Source organism: Schistocerca piceifrons, chromosome 5 (genome assembly GCF_021461385.2).
Source record: "Schistocerca piceifrons isolate TAMUIC-IGC-003096 chromosome 5, iqSchPice1.1, whole genome shotgun sequence".
Taxonomy (NCBI): Eukaryota; Metazoa; Arthropoda; class Insecta; order Orthoptera; family Acrididae; genus Schistocerca; species Schistocerca piceifrons.
The window spans coordinates 525,135,609-525,154,249 of record NC_060142.1 but is presented as its reverse complement, the minus strand read 5'-3'; positions in this window follow the sequence as shown (position 1 = coordinate 525,154,249).

Genomic DNA, 18,641 nt, shown 5'->3' with positions numbered 1-18,641 from the left:
TCCTTTTTTTTTTCTCTCCTCTCTGTCATCTGGGAAGTATGAGAGCGCATACCCCTCGCGGACTGTGGATAGCGTCCAAGAGCGAAGTCACCCCTCATCCCGCAAGACCTTTCAGAAAATTTCTTCCCTTTCAGTTGGGACGAGTTCCTCCGCCTTTGTTAGATTTCTCATTCATTTTGCCTCCGCTTAAAATAATACCGCCACCCGCCCCCCTTCCGGCAATCTCTCTTGCCCTCTTCTCACGTTCTGCGGCGGATTCCAACTATCTCCTCCTGCTTTCTTTTCGTTTTTTACCCTTCAAATCCGTTTCGCCGACGGCTCTCACCAGACCATTAGTTAGGAGAACACCTTTTGCAGGGACGTAAGTTATGGCAGTCATTGTCTCATCGCCATCATTGCACCAGCGGTCGCTACAAGGCTCGGAACGTAAACGTGCCGACGTCGAAAATTACAAGGTGGGCTGCCCGTGCGTCCGAGCGCCTACCTGGGCCCTGCTTTAGCGGCCACACGTTTCGACCTCCCCCCTCGCGCTGAAGCCGCTGATCGCCGCCGCGTTTTACACCTCGGCTGAGCACTCGCGATTTGGGCCTCGAACTAGGCAGCCCTGTTATAAACTGGCATGGCGGGTCCGGTTGCGGATGTCAGATTACGCACGTAACTCTGGCTTTTTACTCCACCTCCGTATAGCGTGCCGCCCAGCTCAGAGTCCACGTAAGCTCGTGCTGAATAGCTCCAATAACGCTACAGAGTTTACTCACAGTGCACACCTTTAATTAAAGACGTGCCCTTCCCCTAACTTCATTTTACAGCACGGACGAGCAACATTACGTTGTTAGTTCCCAGGCAAGTAACTGTTCAGTAACGGGATGAGATAAAAAACTTTTCACCGTAGTATAATGATTTTTAATCTGGAGTTACAGAAATGGCTCGTAGCTACATTTCTGTTCTGCTGAAAGCAAACATTTCGCTCGTTTTAATGTCAGCACCCTTTTAGCCCCGGTGAAAATGTAGGATCTACTTTCAGTCTATTTCTGTGGTTCTCAATAAAATGCATACATTCAGAAAATATTAACCGTAGGTCATTTCTCGTTGCTTGGGCCGCAAAATAACTGATGACTGTCGAAATAGAGACGTTGTGAATTTTAGACTCTCAGTGGCAAAGGAAGCGTTTCTGAAGAAAACTTTCTTAACATCGAATATTGATTTCAGTGTTAAGAAGTCTTTTTTGAAAGAGTTTGTATGGAGTGTTGCCATGTATGAAAGTGAAACACAGATGTTAAACATTTTAAACGTGAAGAGAATACAAGCTTTTGAGCTATGGTGCTACAGAATAATGCTGAAGATTAGGTGGGTCGATGACGTAACTAATGCGGATGTGCTACATATAATTGTGGGAAAAGAAATTTTTGGCGTAACCTGACTAGAAGGTTGAATCAGTGGTTGGACACGTTCCGAGACATCAAGGTATCACCAATTTAGTACTGGAGGGAAGTGTAGAGGGTAAAAATTGTAGAGGGAGACCAAGAGAGAAATACAGTAAGCAGATTTATAAGGATGGGGTTGCAGTAGTAATTCGGAGATAAAGAGGCTTGCACAAGTTAGAATACTATGGAATGCCGCATCTAACCAGTCCTCGGAATGAAGACAACAACAATAAAACAATACCATTTCACAAAAAAAAGATTTTGGAAGAAAATTCTCATGTTATAAATCTGAAGGTCTTGGTAGATCAGCAGGTGAAGTGTTCACGTCATGTGTTGCTGTTAAGGTCTTCAGTCCGAAGACCGTTTTGATGTAACCCTCTACGCTACTCTATTCTGTGCAAGCCCCTTCAACTCTTGAATAACAGCAGTAAATTACATCCATTTCAACCTGCTCTCTGTATTCATGCCCAGACATCCCTCTACAAGTTGCCCCCCTCCCTCACTTCCATCCTTTGTGAAAATGACGATTCACTGATGCATCAAGATGTGTCGTGTTAACCGTTCCCTTCTTTCAGTCATGTTGTGCCACAAAATCTTTTTTCCCCCAATTCGATTCAGTACCTCTCCATTAGTTATTCGTTCTACCGGTTTAGTCTAAAACATTCTTCTGTAGCACCAAATTACGGTACATTCCATTCTCATCTTATGTCACCTGTTTATGGCCCACGTTTCACTTCGGAACAAGATTCCACTCCGGACAGACACCTTCAGAAGAGGCTTCGGAATACTAAAATTTATGTTCGATACTAGCCGGCCGGGGTGGTCGTGCGGTTCTAGGCGCTACAGTCTGGAACCGCGCGACCGCTACGGTCGCAGGTTCGAATCCTGCCTCGGACATGGGCGTGTGTGATGTCCTTAGGTTAGTTAGGTTTAAGTAGTTCTAAGTTCTAGGGAACTGATGACCTCAGAAGTTAGGTCCCATAGTGCTCAGAGTCATTTGAACCATTTTTATATTCGATACTAGCTGACAATCCCGGCATTGACCGGGTATCCATTTTGCCAATTTTCTGTTAGGAACGAAAAATGAACTACGCAGCGTAATACCGAAAACATTTTGTTTTCATGTGTTCGTGAAAACGCGTTTGGGATTACGAAACAGTCAGAGACAGAAAGATACGTAATGAATAAATACAGGTGCTTCGCATGTCTCCAACGCGGTTTTATAAAGGCTTCTGTCGCAAAGCCTATTCATAGCTCTGTAGACGGCTACAACCATTCGCTCTTCGCAGTTGGAAAGCTGTCAAAACAGGAACCAGATGTCACGGATTTCCTTAAGTTGACTTGACTCTAGCGCTGTCTTTGTAGTAAAGAACAAATGTACTACAACTTCGTGCATGATGCGATATTTTTTTCACGCATCTTAGTATCTATGAAGACCTATCTCTTAAAGTATGTGTCTTAGAATGATATATTTGCATAGTTACATTCATGGCGTATGGAGATAGCGTCTGCGAGATGTATTGCGAATAGTTGATAGCAAAGAAGTAATACATTTAAATGTCATGCATGATGCGGAAGCTTTCACACATCCCTGCGTTTATGACGTGATTTCTTCTGAGCCATGATAGGTAGCTAGTTCTCAGTCCACCAGCGATTGGTGCCTCACAGTAAATGGTATCTGTACCAAATCTGCTTGAAATCGGCCCAGTGGTTTAGGAGGAAGTGTGAAACACACACACACACACAACCATTTTTTATAATATGGAAGGATTAAAAAATTTCTCTTTCCAGAAAACATTTCTTGCTGTGCCAGTCTGCACTTTATATCCTCTCTACTTCGAGTATCATAATTTTACTGACCAAATAGCAAAACGAATCGACTATACTTCATTACTCTTGTTTTAATTTTGTTGTTCACCTGATAACAACTTTTCAAGGAACTACTCCGTTCAGCTAATCCTCAAAGTCCTCTGCCGTCGTCTCTGATAAAAATTCAGTGCCATCGGCACACTTCAAAGTATTTCTTTTTACTCTCTGAACTTGGATTTATTTTTTAAACGTCACCAACAAACAGAAGATAGCGAAAAACGAAGTGTGGAAACTATAAATCCAAAAGATCTCGCGTGGGACGTGCGTAAGTCAAGTGGAAGTGCGCCTTTTATGCTGTGACCAGATTAGAGGACACGAAGATTGTCCTGAATGACCAGCAACTGTAAGTAATATTTTACTTACGCCAAAATTATCATATGGAAAAGCAAAAGTGTCTTTGTGCAAAAAAGAGATCATACTGATGCTATATTTTACATTAACATGCTCAACGAGTGTGGAAGGTATCTAAATATTATATCGTAGCAAGAAAAAAATTGTTTGACTTTATAAAACTGATAAACTCCAATAATGTCTCTTGATCAGTCCCAAGGGGACGAAATAAGCTAACTACAAATGCAATAATTTATTTCAAATAAAAAATAGACTAACACAGGAAAGTTACTTCTTTCAAGGCTTACGATGAGATTCCTTGTAGTTTAACAACCATGTGCTAGTCTTTTCACTTGAACGCCACATCGCAGCTTACGTCCGTGTGGGACCTACAGTTTAACGTGTAATCCGAACCACGTGTCTTTCCTGGAAAATGTTCACTTCACTGAGAGTTGAACGCTGGGTTAAACAGGCAGTCTGAAATATTCTCCGGCTATATTCGATCCCGCGACCCTTTGGTTATCATGCACGCGATTTACCGCAGGAGCTCCAGGCTGCACTTTCAATGCGATAATGTTGCACCTGCTCCTTCACTTCCCCCTCAACAATTTGCTTGTTTTGTTCGCGGTGCACGTAATGGTTACATTTCGCAGCACACGGGATCCTGCAGCGCGCGATGTGAAAGCGTAAACCGCGGCTGGCGACTGTTCCTCTACAGCTTAAGAAAGCGCGAGGTGTCTGGGAGGGGCAGCTGGCCTAGCCTGTGGTGGTCGTAATTCACGCCTGGCATCGCCCGCCGCTGCCTAATGGGATCTCCCCGCCTCCCCCCCCCCCCCCCCCCTCCTCCCTAGCACTAGTCGTGCCTTAGTGGACCTGTTCCTCGATAGCAGCCAGATTGGCTAGTAATTCACGGCCGCCGGCGCACCGCCGCGCCGGATGAGCGCTCTAACCCGGATTTCAGGGTGCTTGCTTTTATTTCTTTTCGATAAGGCTCCAAATAAGCGTCCCACGCGCCTGTAGGCACAACTGATGTGTCTGTGGGTGCGTGTGTTCCAGGCGGGAGTAGTGTGTTACTGCCACTCGGTATTATATTGGCTGTTTCCTGCTGCTCATCTGTAAGAGAGCAGCCTACTTACCTTCACAAAAAGACGGTATTTCACTGTCGACGCCAGCTAGTTTAGATCTCAATAAGTGTGGTTCTTCTCTTATTACTCTCAGCTAGACTAGTGCAATCTATAATGTGATAACATTCACTGGTGATCATGCCTGATACCTTCAGTCCTGTTCAGTACTTGCTCTTTTTGGCAACCAACCTTTATTTTTTTCTTCTCATTCTCTTTCACTTTCTCTTTTACTTCTTTTCTCTTTTACACGCATTGTCTTTCTCTGTCTCTTTGTCTTCGTCTTTTACTTTCTCATTCTGCAGACAACCTTGTAGGTGGAGTAACCACAAATGTGGGTATTCATTTTTGGTGTTAATAACCGTTTCAGCTGTATTTTGGTCCTTCATTCCTGTACTACTACCGGTCTCGTGGCGTTAAAGCCATATCTTCAGGTGACATATGATTAAAACGTTAGAACGGAAAAGCTCGGCATCTTTTCTCGTTGTCTGTCACAACAAAACACCGCTAAGAGACTGTATGTCATCGATTAAAAACTGCCAAATTCCATCATAGTCGCTGGGCTTGAGACCCAGTTCCTAGTGTGAAGGCAGATTCAAATGTTCGTTGTTTCAGTAGCGATTTGCTGTGTCGGTTGAAACGGGTGTATATTTATTGTATGTAAAAGTATTGGAGTATTGAGTAGAATGGGGAGACAGCTTCAGGCTGACAGTTTTATCGTGAACGGGTATGTTTATCGGACACCAAGAACTGCGATTGTAAAAACAAATGGAAAAGATAGTGGCTTCTTTGTGGATATCGTTTCAGTACAGGACCAACTCTCGTAAAAGAGATCTCTGGAAATTTTAGGGCCTACCCAATTCAATAACGATTCGACATCTGCTCCTCTCATTAGCAAAAAATTATGTAATTGCCGATATTCTGGTTCACCTTTATTGTCAGACAATTTTTTCGCACCGCACTGCTCCCTACTGTTTAACAGAGAGATCCTCCATCAGTGTGGTTTCTTATTCTGTTTCTTTTTGTGATGACCAGTTCCTTGCACAAAATAAATGTTGGACTTGGCGACGAAAGCTAAATTCTCATGTTTCCTCATAATATTGACCAGTGAAACTGTTACTAAATCCCCAGTCCGTAACAACAACAAAATGGAAGCAACCTCAACAAGCTATCAGAGCCAAATGCGATTCCACACGGCCAAATCTCTTGGTATCAGCACACCAGTTTTGGTGAGGATGAGGGGCCGAACGCCAATTCGTTGGCGACCAGTACTCGGCCAAATCCGCTGGCGCCCGCAGCTCGTGGTCTAGTGGCTAGTGTTGCTGCCTGTGGATCAAGGTGTCCCGGGTTCGATTCCCGGTCGAGCTGGGGATTTTCTCTGCTCGGGGACAGGGTTTTTGTGTTGTCCTAATCATTTAATCATCATTCGCGGCAGTGACTGGATTGGACTGTGTAAAAATTGGACTGTTTTTTATTATTCTCGAATCAGAAACATATAAATTTACAGTAGCCATACACATCAATAAATATGTACATATATATACACAAACTGTATTTATATTACATGTGCCCAGTACTTTGCAACCTCCAGGGCGCTTGGAGTGGCTTGCAGGAGATCAATCTTCATGCAGGATGTGGGGCACAAAAGGCACTGGAGCATGTGGCTTGTGGTTTGTTCTTGTCCACAATCACAGGCTGTATCTTCTGTTGTGAAGCCCCATCTCTTCAGGTTGTCCCTGGATCGACCAACTCTTGATCGTAATCTGTTTAAATATTTCCACACCAGCCAGCTCTCGTTGTGTCCAGGTGGTAGTTCTTCAGCTTCTGGCGTCTGCAGGTGAGGTGTCGACTTCTTCCATAACTCCAGCCTTGCCTTCTCTGGTGAAATTGTGAGCTTCTCTGATGTTCTTAGGAAGCTCTTTCGCGATCTCAACCATTGTAGCGGTGGATTATGTCCGTGCAGTGGATGGGCACTGTCCTGTTCCTCTTTCAGGACTGTGTAAAAACTGGACTGTGTAAAAACTGGACTGTGTAAAAACTGGACTGTGTAAAAACTGGACTGTGTAAAAACTGGACTGTGTAAAAACTGGACTGTGTAAAAACTGGACTGTGTAAAAACTGGACTGTGTAAAAACTGGACTGTGTAAAATTTGGACTGTGTAAAAATTCGGGCATTGTACGGGCGCTGATGGGAGCGCAATTGAGTGCCCCACAAACCAAACACCATCATCGTCAAATTCATTGGATGCCATACGTTCATGTTCGTTGGGCCAGTGTGTACACGCATTTTTAGTGGCGTGCACACCTCCAGTCGTATGTAGTAGTCAATTCAGCATTATTTAGGAGTGTCAGGATATTTTGGTTCACGTATTGTACATGAAACGCACTGAGTTGACGAAGGGTGGAAATGGAGAGGACGTGAGGATGACTGGTGCGAGGGACCGCGCTAGAGAGCGTGCCGGCCGCTGGCTTGATGCGGCCTGCAGCGCAGGAATCCGGACGCCTGCAATTAGCGGTGCGTCCGGGCTGCGACGCGACGCGTGCCTGCGCTCAGTGTAGTGGCGGGAGCGGCGCGGCGCGGCGCCGTGGCGGCCAATGTGCCCGCATGTCGCTCGCGCATTTGAAGACCGCTGCGCGCGTCAGCGCGGCGCCCGCATGCTGACCGTCCGTCAGCGCGGCGCGCCCGCCCCGGGCCGCCGTGCCGCTCGCGACGATCGCTTTGATGTCCAGCGGACCGGGCGTCGGACCAGCCATATTTGCACGAGCGGCCCACCGTATCTTTCCCCTGCCCGATCCCGCGCCCGCGCGTGCTACTGCAGCCCCGGAACGCTGATTGCGCCCGGCGCGCTAAAGCCGACAACCGCCGCTGAACCGGTTCTCTCTGAGTGTTCGTCGAGTGACTGTGCAGAAACTAAATGCGCGTTGCTTCGCCACTTCGTCACCTAAATCCGTCAGGCGAAATACACTGAAGCGCTAAAGAAATTGGTATAGGCATGCACATTCCAATACAGAGATATGTAAACAGGCGGAATACGGCGCTGCCGTCGGCAAAGCGTATATAAGACAACAAGTGTATCAAATGGCTCTGAGCACTATGGGACTTGACATCTGAGGTCATCAGTCCAATAGAACTTAGAACTACTTAAACGTAACCAACCTAAGAACATCACACACATCCACGCCCGAGGCAGTATTCGAACCTGCGACCGTAGCACTCGCGCGGTTGCGGACTGAAGCGCCCAGAACCGCTCGGCCACTCCGCCCTAGCAACAAGGGTATAGCGCAGTTGTTACATCGGTTACTGCTGCTACAGTGACAAGTTATCGAGATTTAAGTGAGTGTGAACGTGGTGTTATAGTCGTCGCACGAGCGATAGGACACAGCATGTCCGAGGTAGTGATGGAGTGGGGATTTTCTCGTACGACCATTTCGCGAGTGTACCGTGAAAATCAGAAAACCTGTAAAAAATAAAATCGCCGACATCGCTGCGGCCGGAAAAAGATCCTGTATGAACGGGACCGACGACGACTGAAGAGAATCGTTCAACGTGACAGAAGAGCAGCTCTTCCGCATACTGCTGCAGATTTCAATTCTGCACCATCAACAAGTGTCAGCGTGCGAACCATTCAACGGAATGTCATCGATATGGGCTTCCGGAGCTGAAGTCCCACGCGTGTACCCTTGATGATTGCACGACGCAAAGCTTTACGCCTCGCTTGGGCCCGTCAGCACCGACATTGGTCCGTTGATGACTGGATACATGTTGCTTGGTCGTTTTAAATTGTATCTAGCGTGCGGACGTGTACGGGGATGGCGGCAACCTCATAAACCATGGACCAAAATGGTTCAAATGAGTCTGAGCACTATCGGACTTAACTTCTAAGGTCATCAGTCCTCTAGAACTTAGAACTACTTAAACCTAACCAACCTCAGTACATCACACACATCCATGCCCGAGGCAGGATTCGAACCTGCGACCGTAGCGGTCGCGCGGTTCCAGACTGGAGCGCCTAGAACCACTCGGTCACCCCGGCCGACAACTATGGACCCCGCAGAGGACTGCTCAAGCTGGTGGGGGCTCTGTAATAGCGTGGGGCGTGTGCTTCTGGTGTGGTAAGGGACCTCTGACACGTCTATGTACGACTCTGACAGCTGACACGTAAGCATCCTGTCTCTTCACTTGCATCCATTCATGTCCATTGTGCACTCTGAGTGACTTGGGCAACTTCAGCAGGACAATGCGACACCACACATGTCCAAAATTGTTACACAGTGGCTCCAGGAACATTTTTCTGAGTTGGAATATTTCCGCTACCCACCAAACTCCCCAAAAACGAACATTATGAGCATATCTGGGATGCCTTGCAAAGTGCCATTGAGAAGAGATCTCCACCCCTTCGTTCTCTTACGGTTTTATGAACAAACCTGCTGTACTCACGGTCTCAATTCCCTCCATCACTACTTCAGACATTAGTCGAGTCCACGACATGTCGTGCAGCGGCACTTTTGCATGCTCGCGATGGCCCTGCACGATATTATGCAATGCATAATAGTCAGGCCCTTCAAACAACATACTTGTCACTCTGGAGAATTCTAGAGTTCAGAGGACTGCAGACGCGTGTCTGATCCGGGCAGTGTTCACTAGAGTGCGGCGTTTGAGAGTGTGGCGGAAATTGCCGAAGGTGACCGACGCTATCCCCTGTAATGACACGCGCCTGTCAAAGTTTCTTTTTTCCCAAAAGGCTGCATTTAGAGAAGTAGGGCCCGTCATCTGAAAAATTCTCTGCGAGCTGTAGTGCTCCACTCGGTCCACATAGCCAGTACCTCGGGTCTCCACCGCGAAACAAAATTTGATTGGTTGATTTGTAGGAGGGAACCAAACAGCTAGGTCATCGGTCCCATCGGATCAGAGAAGGATGGGGAAGGAAATCGGCCGTACCCTTTCGAAGAAACCATCCCGGCGTTTTGCCTTGAAGTGATTTAGGGAAATCACGGAAGACCTAAATGAGGATGGCTGGACGTGAGTTCGAACCGTCGTCCTCCCGAATGCGAGTCCAGTGTGCTAACAACTGCGCTACCTCACTCGGTGCAAAACCCGATTACGACGCTGAGGCCGAGGGCACCACAGTGACCACGCGCCACCAAGTGGGGCAGTGACCTCGTGGACCTTTTCTTGTGCATAAGATATAGTTCTTCTTACTTCTCGAAATTATAATAATCGAAATTTTTGGAATGAAAAATTAAAAAATTTAATTTTTTAGGAAGAGAATAGGAAGAATATAAGGAAGACTAGCTATATGCCGGTACTTCACAACAGAAGTGAAAAAGGAGCTTCTGCGCTAAGATGCTTTTTAGGGTTCCGTGCCTGAAAATGAAAGGAAGGAACCCTCACAGGATCATTTTCTCAATAAATTCGTTTTTCCAAAGTAAGAATTCAAACGTAAGTAAAACCCGTAGAAAGAAGCAAAGCAGTTCCATAAAGTTTTTAGTACATCGAGCGAAATCAATAAATCTGTATATGTTAGCCAAGTAAATTCAGTATTAGCCTCTATTCGTAAAAGGAAGACAGCGGTGCTTAATTGTGTCAGTATATTTCGGATAAATAGTAGCATCGGTCGTAAATACTGAAATCCTTTATCTTAAAGATCGGTTTCGGTCAGTGTGTGTGATTATTTGATCCTTGTAGCCCCATGCCATAATAGCACAACATTTTCTATGATGTGTAGCAAGTACTGTGATGGTTATTTTTACCAGATATCTTCACTTTTACAGCATACAATAATATTTTCAATTTATAGAAGAGGCTATCTTCTAACCTCAGCAGTTCCCGATCCAACGTACGGTCGCATCAAATGCCAACTGATAACAAAGCATGCTAACACGTGTTTTGTGTCACTATATATAACTGATATAGGAAATCTTATCACGTATCAGCAGTGAAAAATTGACAGTTGGACAAACCTGTTCAGTTTTCTGTGGCATAATATCTGTAAGGATAATGGAACGTAGTCGAATTAAATCAGATGATGCTAAGGGAGTCAGAATAGGAAACGAGACACTTACAGTACATGATGAGTTTTGCTATTTGCGCAGAAAAATAACTGATTATGGCCGCAGTACAGAGGATATAAAATGTGGACTGGCAATGACAAGAAAAATATTTCTGAAGAAGAGAAATGTGTGAACATCGAATATAGTTTTAAGTGTTAAGGAGTATTTTCTAAAGTCATATGTCAAAGTGAAGCATGGACGATAAACAGGGACAAAAGAGAATAGAAGCTTCCGAAATGTGGTGTTACAGAAGAATGCAGAAGATTAGATTGGTAGATCACGTAACTAATGAGGAAGTTGTGAACTGAATTGGTTAGACAAGAAATTTGCGGCAGTACTTGACCACGAGAAGGGATCGGTTGATAGGACACATTCTGGCGACATCAAGAGATCACCAGTTTAGTATTGAAGGTAAGTGGGGGGGGGGGGGGGAATAGTAGAGGGAGAACAAGAGATGAACATAGTAACTAGATTCAGAAGGATGTAGTTTGCAGCAGTGACTCGGAGATAAAGACGCTCGCTCAGGAGAGAATCGACTGGAGAGTTGCATCAAACCAGTCTTCGGACTGAAGTCCACAATAACAACAGCAACAATATCAGTAAAGCGTAGTATTTCTTCTATGTTTAGAATTAGAAACACGTTCTTTTTAACAATCTCCAGTGTTTCATACAAGAGATGTACTCGCACACTTGTAAATACTTCGTAACTGGAAAAGGATTACGAGTAGCTCTTCCGGGGTTACAGCGCTTTTCGTTTTGTTCAGTCGTGAGAAAGATCGAGTGCGGCGTTTTCTTTCCGGCGCTAAGTATTGCACGACTATGAAACAGTTGTGTTTACGAGTAGGTTGCTAGACGGGAATACTAAGCGTCCCAATAATTCTAATCTACTCATTCAGAATTAAGCTGATTTTGATTTATCACGACCGCCGTTAGGGAAGCTGAAGGGTGCCCTGCGCGTCGTGCCTCTTGTGAGTTGCGAGGCCAGATTTCAGAACTAATTCCGCGGACAGTCGACCGCCGCCAAACAAGAGGGCGAGAAATCAAACACGTCGACTGTTTGGATTTGTCCATGAGAGGCACGGCGTATTTGAGTTTGCATTCGGAGGCCATTACCCATGTGGGGCACGTGAATACCGTACAGTGTGCTCTGCGGAGCAAGATCGCCCACACCCAATAATTCAGTATCGCTCTCTCCCCATAGCAGATACGCGCCACAGATATCCTGATCAGACAACATTGATAGCGGAACACTCTCGTTTGTCAAATTAGACACGCGGGCAGGAGAAGAGCTGACGTAAAATAGAACAAGTGATGCATGTGTTTGACGCATCAGGATCACAGATACCGATATTGATTAAGATTTCTGTAGGCTGCCCGCGAAAGGTGACAATGTTTTCATAGCAATAGATATACTAAGTATTTTATGCATCCTCAGGAACTCTAGTTCTGTGTAACGAAATAATAAGTAACCAGCTGCATAAAATAAATTTAATTTCTTTACATGAGGTGACCGCGGCATTTTGCTGTATGCGTCTTATTACTGACACAAATAACACGATAGATAAACTAAGTGCCCGAAACCGGTAATGAAATTAAATTTATTATATGCAGCTGGTTCCTTATTATTGCCTTGCGTATAGACATATGCGCTTGTTAGACGCTCATATTTTTTTCCTGTATGTTCCACACCTCTCATAGAAACACCACAAAACACAGTAAATTTTTCGTTTTCTAGAAAGCCGGCCGCTGTGGACGAGCGGTTCTAGGCGCTTCAGTCCGGAACCCCGCGCCTGCTACGGTCGCAGGTTCGAATCCTGCCTTGGGCATAGATGGATGTGATGACCCTAGGTTAATTAGGTTTAAGTAGTTCTAAGTCTAGGGGACTGATGACCTCAGATGTTAAGTCCCATAGTGCTTAGAGCCATTTGAATCATTTCTAGAAAATGTCATTAGGAAGTGAAATGTATCTCCGTTTCTATCAAGCTGCGCCAGTACCCTCTCCTTGCACACCTTCTCTGAACATTATTACATATCTGCCGAACAAGTTGAAGTTGCACGAAATGCTCGAAACATCTTTTTTGCTCCTAATGAAGCGTCTTTTCACTTTAATTCCAAGTGCATTTTCTTGTGAGAGCAATTCAGTATTAACGTCCAAGAAACGATTTCTCCCTTTCTCGGTGGTATGTGGTTTTCACTTCCATCTCTGCTTCCTTTCAACGTAAAACATTCTTGTACTCGATCCCATGGGCTCCTATACATCATAAGCTTTTTCTGCAAACAAATTTTCAGCAAAATTTCAGTGTCTCCACTTGTTTCTCAATAGCGTTTCACATTATCCATATTGTTGACTGAGAGCACCAATGACCCCATGGGTTTTCACTGTAAAGCTTATTTTCGCCAATACTCAAATAATGTTTTAGTGGCTACATCACTTTCAACATACAAGCCATTATCAGTGATTAGCGAAAATTTCTTGGCCGAGGGATGCGTGAACGTATACTAGAAGTCAACATTTCATTGAAGTTCCTGTAAGAGGACTCTAGCCATCAACTAAGAAACCTTGAGTAGTCTACCGAGAAAGATGTAGCCACTACATAATTTATGTGAGAACTGACTACAATAAACTTTGTATGTCAACTCCCCTTATCCTCGTGTGATGCTGACTGAAATGCTATTCGGAAAACTCGTCGGCTGGTGTAACAGCGTTGCTCCCACTTTCAGTTATGATTCCTGACTTTCGTCGTGCATACATATGATATTCGAATTCGCAAAATATGTGAAGTTGCTTTCCCTGTTTTATATCAAGTATTTAAGATCCCAGAAGACTGGTGCTCAACTGAAAATCTAACCTTCTCATCCTATGAAGAATTGTGTACCGAGATGATATATTCTCCAGAGACGAAATCCTTGTATAGGACGACGATTTCACCCCGGATCTAGGCTTTGGTGGCCATTGTTGTACTAGTGCGTGCACTGCCTAACAAGGGTGACGAGTTGTCACCGTGAAATTCTGGAGGTATCTGGACCAAAAGCAATGTCGCGTGAAATGGTGCCCAACAATTTGACCAAGTTGCACAAACGTGGGTTATGCTGATGGAGTGGGAAGGCCATAGGCATCGATCACAGACGACGGTGTCCAGGAAACTGAAGAACTGATTCAAAACAATCTCAGATTTTCGAACGATGAAGACTTTCACACACACAGCGGTTCTCGAACGGCTCCGTGACCCGAAGAGCGGATTTCCATCGTTGAGGAATTGAGCAACATTATAACCGATGTTTACTGAGACTTTGTGACTATGCTGAAAAATATTGTCGCCTGTCTTTGTCTCTTTGAAGTTTAGTGCAGCAATTAATAAAAGTTACGTGGCCTGTGATGATAATGTGTAAATTAGTTTCTGAAGTCGTCTCCTCAGCCTAGACAAACAATCACAGCAATATCTTTCCTGAAATTCAAGGGACAATTTTTTTTTAATTCCGACCATCTCTTAAGTATTTTTATATTTATTTTTAGATTATCCTACGCTTCAATCAACAAGTGAAAGTTTTCTTTAAAACTACTCTGTTTATAAATATTTGTTTTGTAAATAAAACTGCCTTTTCCTGGTGTTAGTTACTTTATTTATCCCGTACGCGTTTCACCTTCTCCTGTTCTAAGGCATCATAATTGGGATCTATAACGATACAGTTTTCTTGTAAAAAAGTAATTACTTACGATTTACTGATCTGCGTTTCCTCACATCTGGTCTGGAGGTCGCACTAACTTGTTACTCTGTTTATGTTCCGCAGTGGGTACCTCGAGTTTTTTATACTAAGACGTCTGTTCAAAAAATTCCGGAACATTCGCAATTTCGCGCCATTTACGACTGGCATCCCTGTACATGCCTGTGTTTCAGGTGTAACTGCCGGAATTTTCATTGTTGTTGGTTATTGTTCAGTGCCGTACAGAGTAGAATCGCCCGCATCTCGTGGTCGTGTGGTAGCGTTCTCGCTTCCCACGCCCGGGTTCCCGGGTTCGATTCCCGGCGGGGTCAGGGATTTTCTCTGCCTCGTGATGGCTGGGTGTTGTGTGCTGTCCTTAGGTTAGTTAGGTTTAAGTAGTTCTAAGTTCTAGGGGACTGATGACCATAGATGTTAAGTCCCATAGTGCTCAGAGCCATTTGAACAGAGTAGAACATTGTCACACAGTTTGCGAATTTCGAGATGGCAGAGTTAAAGGAGCAACCCGTCTGCATTAAGTTTAACGTGAAACTCAATAAAATCTTTACAGAGACACACTAAACGATACAGAAAGCCTACGGTTCTGAGTGCTTAAGCCGTACTCGGTGTTACGAATGGTTCACATGGTTTAAAAGTGGCTGGAAGGTAGTTAAAGATGACCCTAGTTCAGGACGCCCTTCGACGTCTGCCGACAACGCTGATGTCCGGAACGTCAACGAAACGGCGTGTGCCAATCGAAGACTGACAGTCCGAGAGATTGCAGAAGAACGTGATGGATACTTTCAGTTATATCATGCCATGAAATCCTGACAAAGCATGTGGCGAGACAATTCACGGCTATTTTCATCACGATAACGCACCCGCACGTTCATCCCTGTTTGTGCCTGACCATTGCACAAAAAACGAAATCACTGTGCTGCCACATCTTCCGTACACTGCAGACCTGGCCCCTGCGGACTCTTTTTTTTTCCCAAAGTTGAAAACCTCATTGAAGGACGAAGATTTGCGACGATAGACGAGATAAAAGAAAATTCGCAGACGGCCCTTCGCGCGATCCACCAAGAGGCGTACCAAGACTGCTTCCAAATGTGAAAGTGGCATCGGGAGCGGTGTATCAATTGTGGAGGAGAGTATTTCGAAGGGGACCATGTGCAAGAAGTAAAAGGCAAGCGTAGAAAACTTTGTACACAAAAGTTACGGATTTTTTTGAACAGACCTCGTATATCTACACACTAGACGTACAATTGGTCCAAATGTGCTACCCCCTGGAAGATTCATCCGGTTTGTATTCGACTGATTTTAGGCTACTGGCTCTTAACCGAAAGCACCTTTCTAGTTTGTATCAATTATTCACTAATGGTTTTGTTAGACACTGCGCTCTTTACTCAGCAAACTTACCTAGTGCACATGCCGTGCCCTGTGGAAAAGCATTTGCATGTACGTACGGTAGGATCGCGCGGCACCATCGCTCTCTCGAATAAGCAACACGTAACGCGGCTTCCAGCACGCCGACACGCTGCCACTGCTGCTACCCTTGCATCACACGTCATACGCAAACCATTTTTCTCCGGAAACGGGACTCCGCCGCGAGGCAAAGCGGGGAACGGGAGCGCGCGCGTAATATAGAGCGTTACCTCGGCTCGCCGTGCGCCGTACGGTTCACCGCCGCTGACGCCGTCTTGCAGATAACGCCCGCGCCCGGGCGACAGCCGCTTAAATTTAATTATAACTTTAATTACTGCGTCAGATATTCGGGAGCGCGGGCCGCCGCACTCGGTAAGCAGTTTAGGTCCCCAGCCGCGCCAGAGTTATGTGCGTGTGTTATCGCCGCTCCAGGATTATGGCTTTCGGTTCGTCAAGTGGCGGGGGGATTTCGTCTCTGGAGCTCTTAAAGCCCGGCTCTTTATCGCCGCAGCCGTCTCTGCTCGCTGTCCGCCACGCCGAAGCCACGCGAACAGCTTCACTTCGCTGCCCGCACGCTTATTAGCAACGCAATGGGCTGCCAGACACGTGACGGCTCTATTTCTCTCTCTCTCTCTCTCTCTCTCTCTCTCTCTCTCTCTTTCTCTCTTCTGACTACCATATCAAGCTGAACGATAGGGGTAACGGAACTTTTTGTTACAGATCCGTGGACCACGGACTTTATTTATCACAAACAGAATTTAATGGCACGTATCAAACTTCATCGTTTTCAAAACCATTCAAAAGCCAAGGGCACATAAATTTCTTTTTTATTTTAAAACGACCAATTTCAGCAGTCATTGCTGTCATCTTCAGTTCATTAACATCTTTTTGTTGTATAACATGTTCATTTTAAGACGAACCTCCGCACAAGAAGTCAGGTACACAAAACATACCACATTATAAATGTTTGTCATAGACAAAATATTTAAAAACATAAAGCACCTAGTCCAAAAGGCCATTTCTACACACATATTGCACATAGATGCTTGTTACATCATACAAAATCGGTACACAAAGCACATCTGTTTAAATATGCTGGACATATACTAACCAGTGAGAATCCACTTAATGTCTTTAAATATGATGAACATTTAAAATTTACTGAATTTTATCCGCTTGACTTCTTGTGCGTGAGGTTCACCGTAAAATGAACATGTTTTACAACAGAAAGCTGTGAATGACCTGAAGATGACAGCAGTGACTGCTGAAACATTCCTCTGAAAAAAAAGAAAGAAAAGAAAAATTATGCGCTCTTGGCTATTGAAGAATTTTTAACAATTAAGAGATCGCCCATCAATACTCTGAAAATGACATAATTCAGTTCATAATTTTCGTTTTAATTCCTTCGTCTACTCTCGGTAAGCAGAAAATTCATCGACTTCAAAAGACATTTACAAGTAAATTTTCATACCCAAATCGTTCTTTTTTCCCATATTCCCCCAAGGTTCACAAACCTAATCGCATGTACTTCGATCACTAACACAGATCCCAAACCTATGAACTAGCCATTACAAACAATTTGAAACAATTGTCCAACACACTACCCTGAGAATGAGAACACGGTGGTCAAAATAAATGCTGCTGCGTATAGCCGAAAGTATAATATTCGATGCCGAAGTCCAGAAATACGTTATCATAGCAATGTTTTGGTTAATTTGTAATGTAATTCAAGTGGGAACAGTCCTGTTTCTATTGTGAGGGGGCAGCACGTGCAGTCTACAGCGAACGTGTCACCTACCAATCTGTCAATATTGCAGTAATTGGAAATTTGTGTTAAGGACTATGAGACCAAACCGGTGAGGTCATCGGTTCCTAGGATTACGAACTACTTATCTAACTTAAACTGACTTGAGCTAAGGACAATACACACACACACACACACACACACACACACACACACACACACACACACACACACACACACACACACACACACACACGCCCCGATGGAGGACGACTCGAACCTCCGACGTTGGGGGGGGGGGGGGGGGGAGGGGAGGAGCCGCGCGAACCGTGAAAAGGCGACTGTGACCGCGCGGACGTAGCGAATGTCGCTTTGAGTCAAAGTGATATCTGTAGAATATGGAAGAAGTTTCTGGTGACGGTATCAGTTCAGAAGTGGCTACGGAGACAAAATAAGCACAATTGTGTAAGAGTGATAGATGCATATAACAAGAAGGAAAACCCCACAACACAATGCTACACGTATACAGCGGCAGTTGCAAGTAACTACAGGAGTGTAGGTAACAACACAATCGATACGATATGGGCTTCATGACCGGCAAATGTTTTTGAAACCCTTGTCTGCTTTATCCTCTACATACTTCTCGTATTTTTATAAGACCAATACCGCACACTTCAAATGGTTCAAATGGCTCTGAGCACTATGGGACTTAACATCTATGGTCATCAGTCCCCTAGAACTTAGAACTACTTAAACCTAACTAACCTAAGGACATCACACAACACCCAGTCATCACGAGGCAGAGAAAATCCCTGACCCCGCCGGGAATCGAACCCGGAACCCGGGCGTGGGAAGCGAGAACGCTACTGCACGACCACGAGCTGCGGACATACCGCACACTGTCCAGTGTTTTATAAATTGATTATACACGGTGGTCAGAAACTGTCTGAAAACCTACTAAGCGTGTTCCAGAGTAGA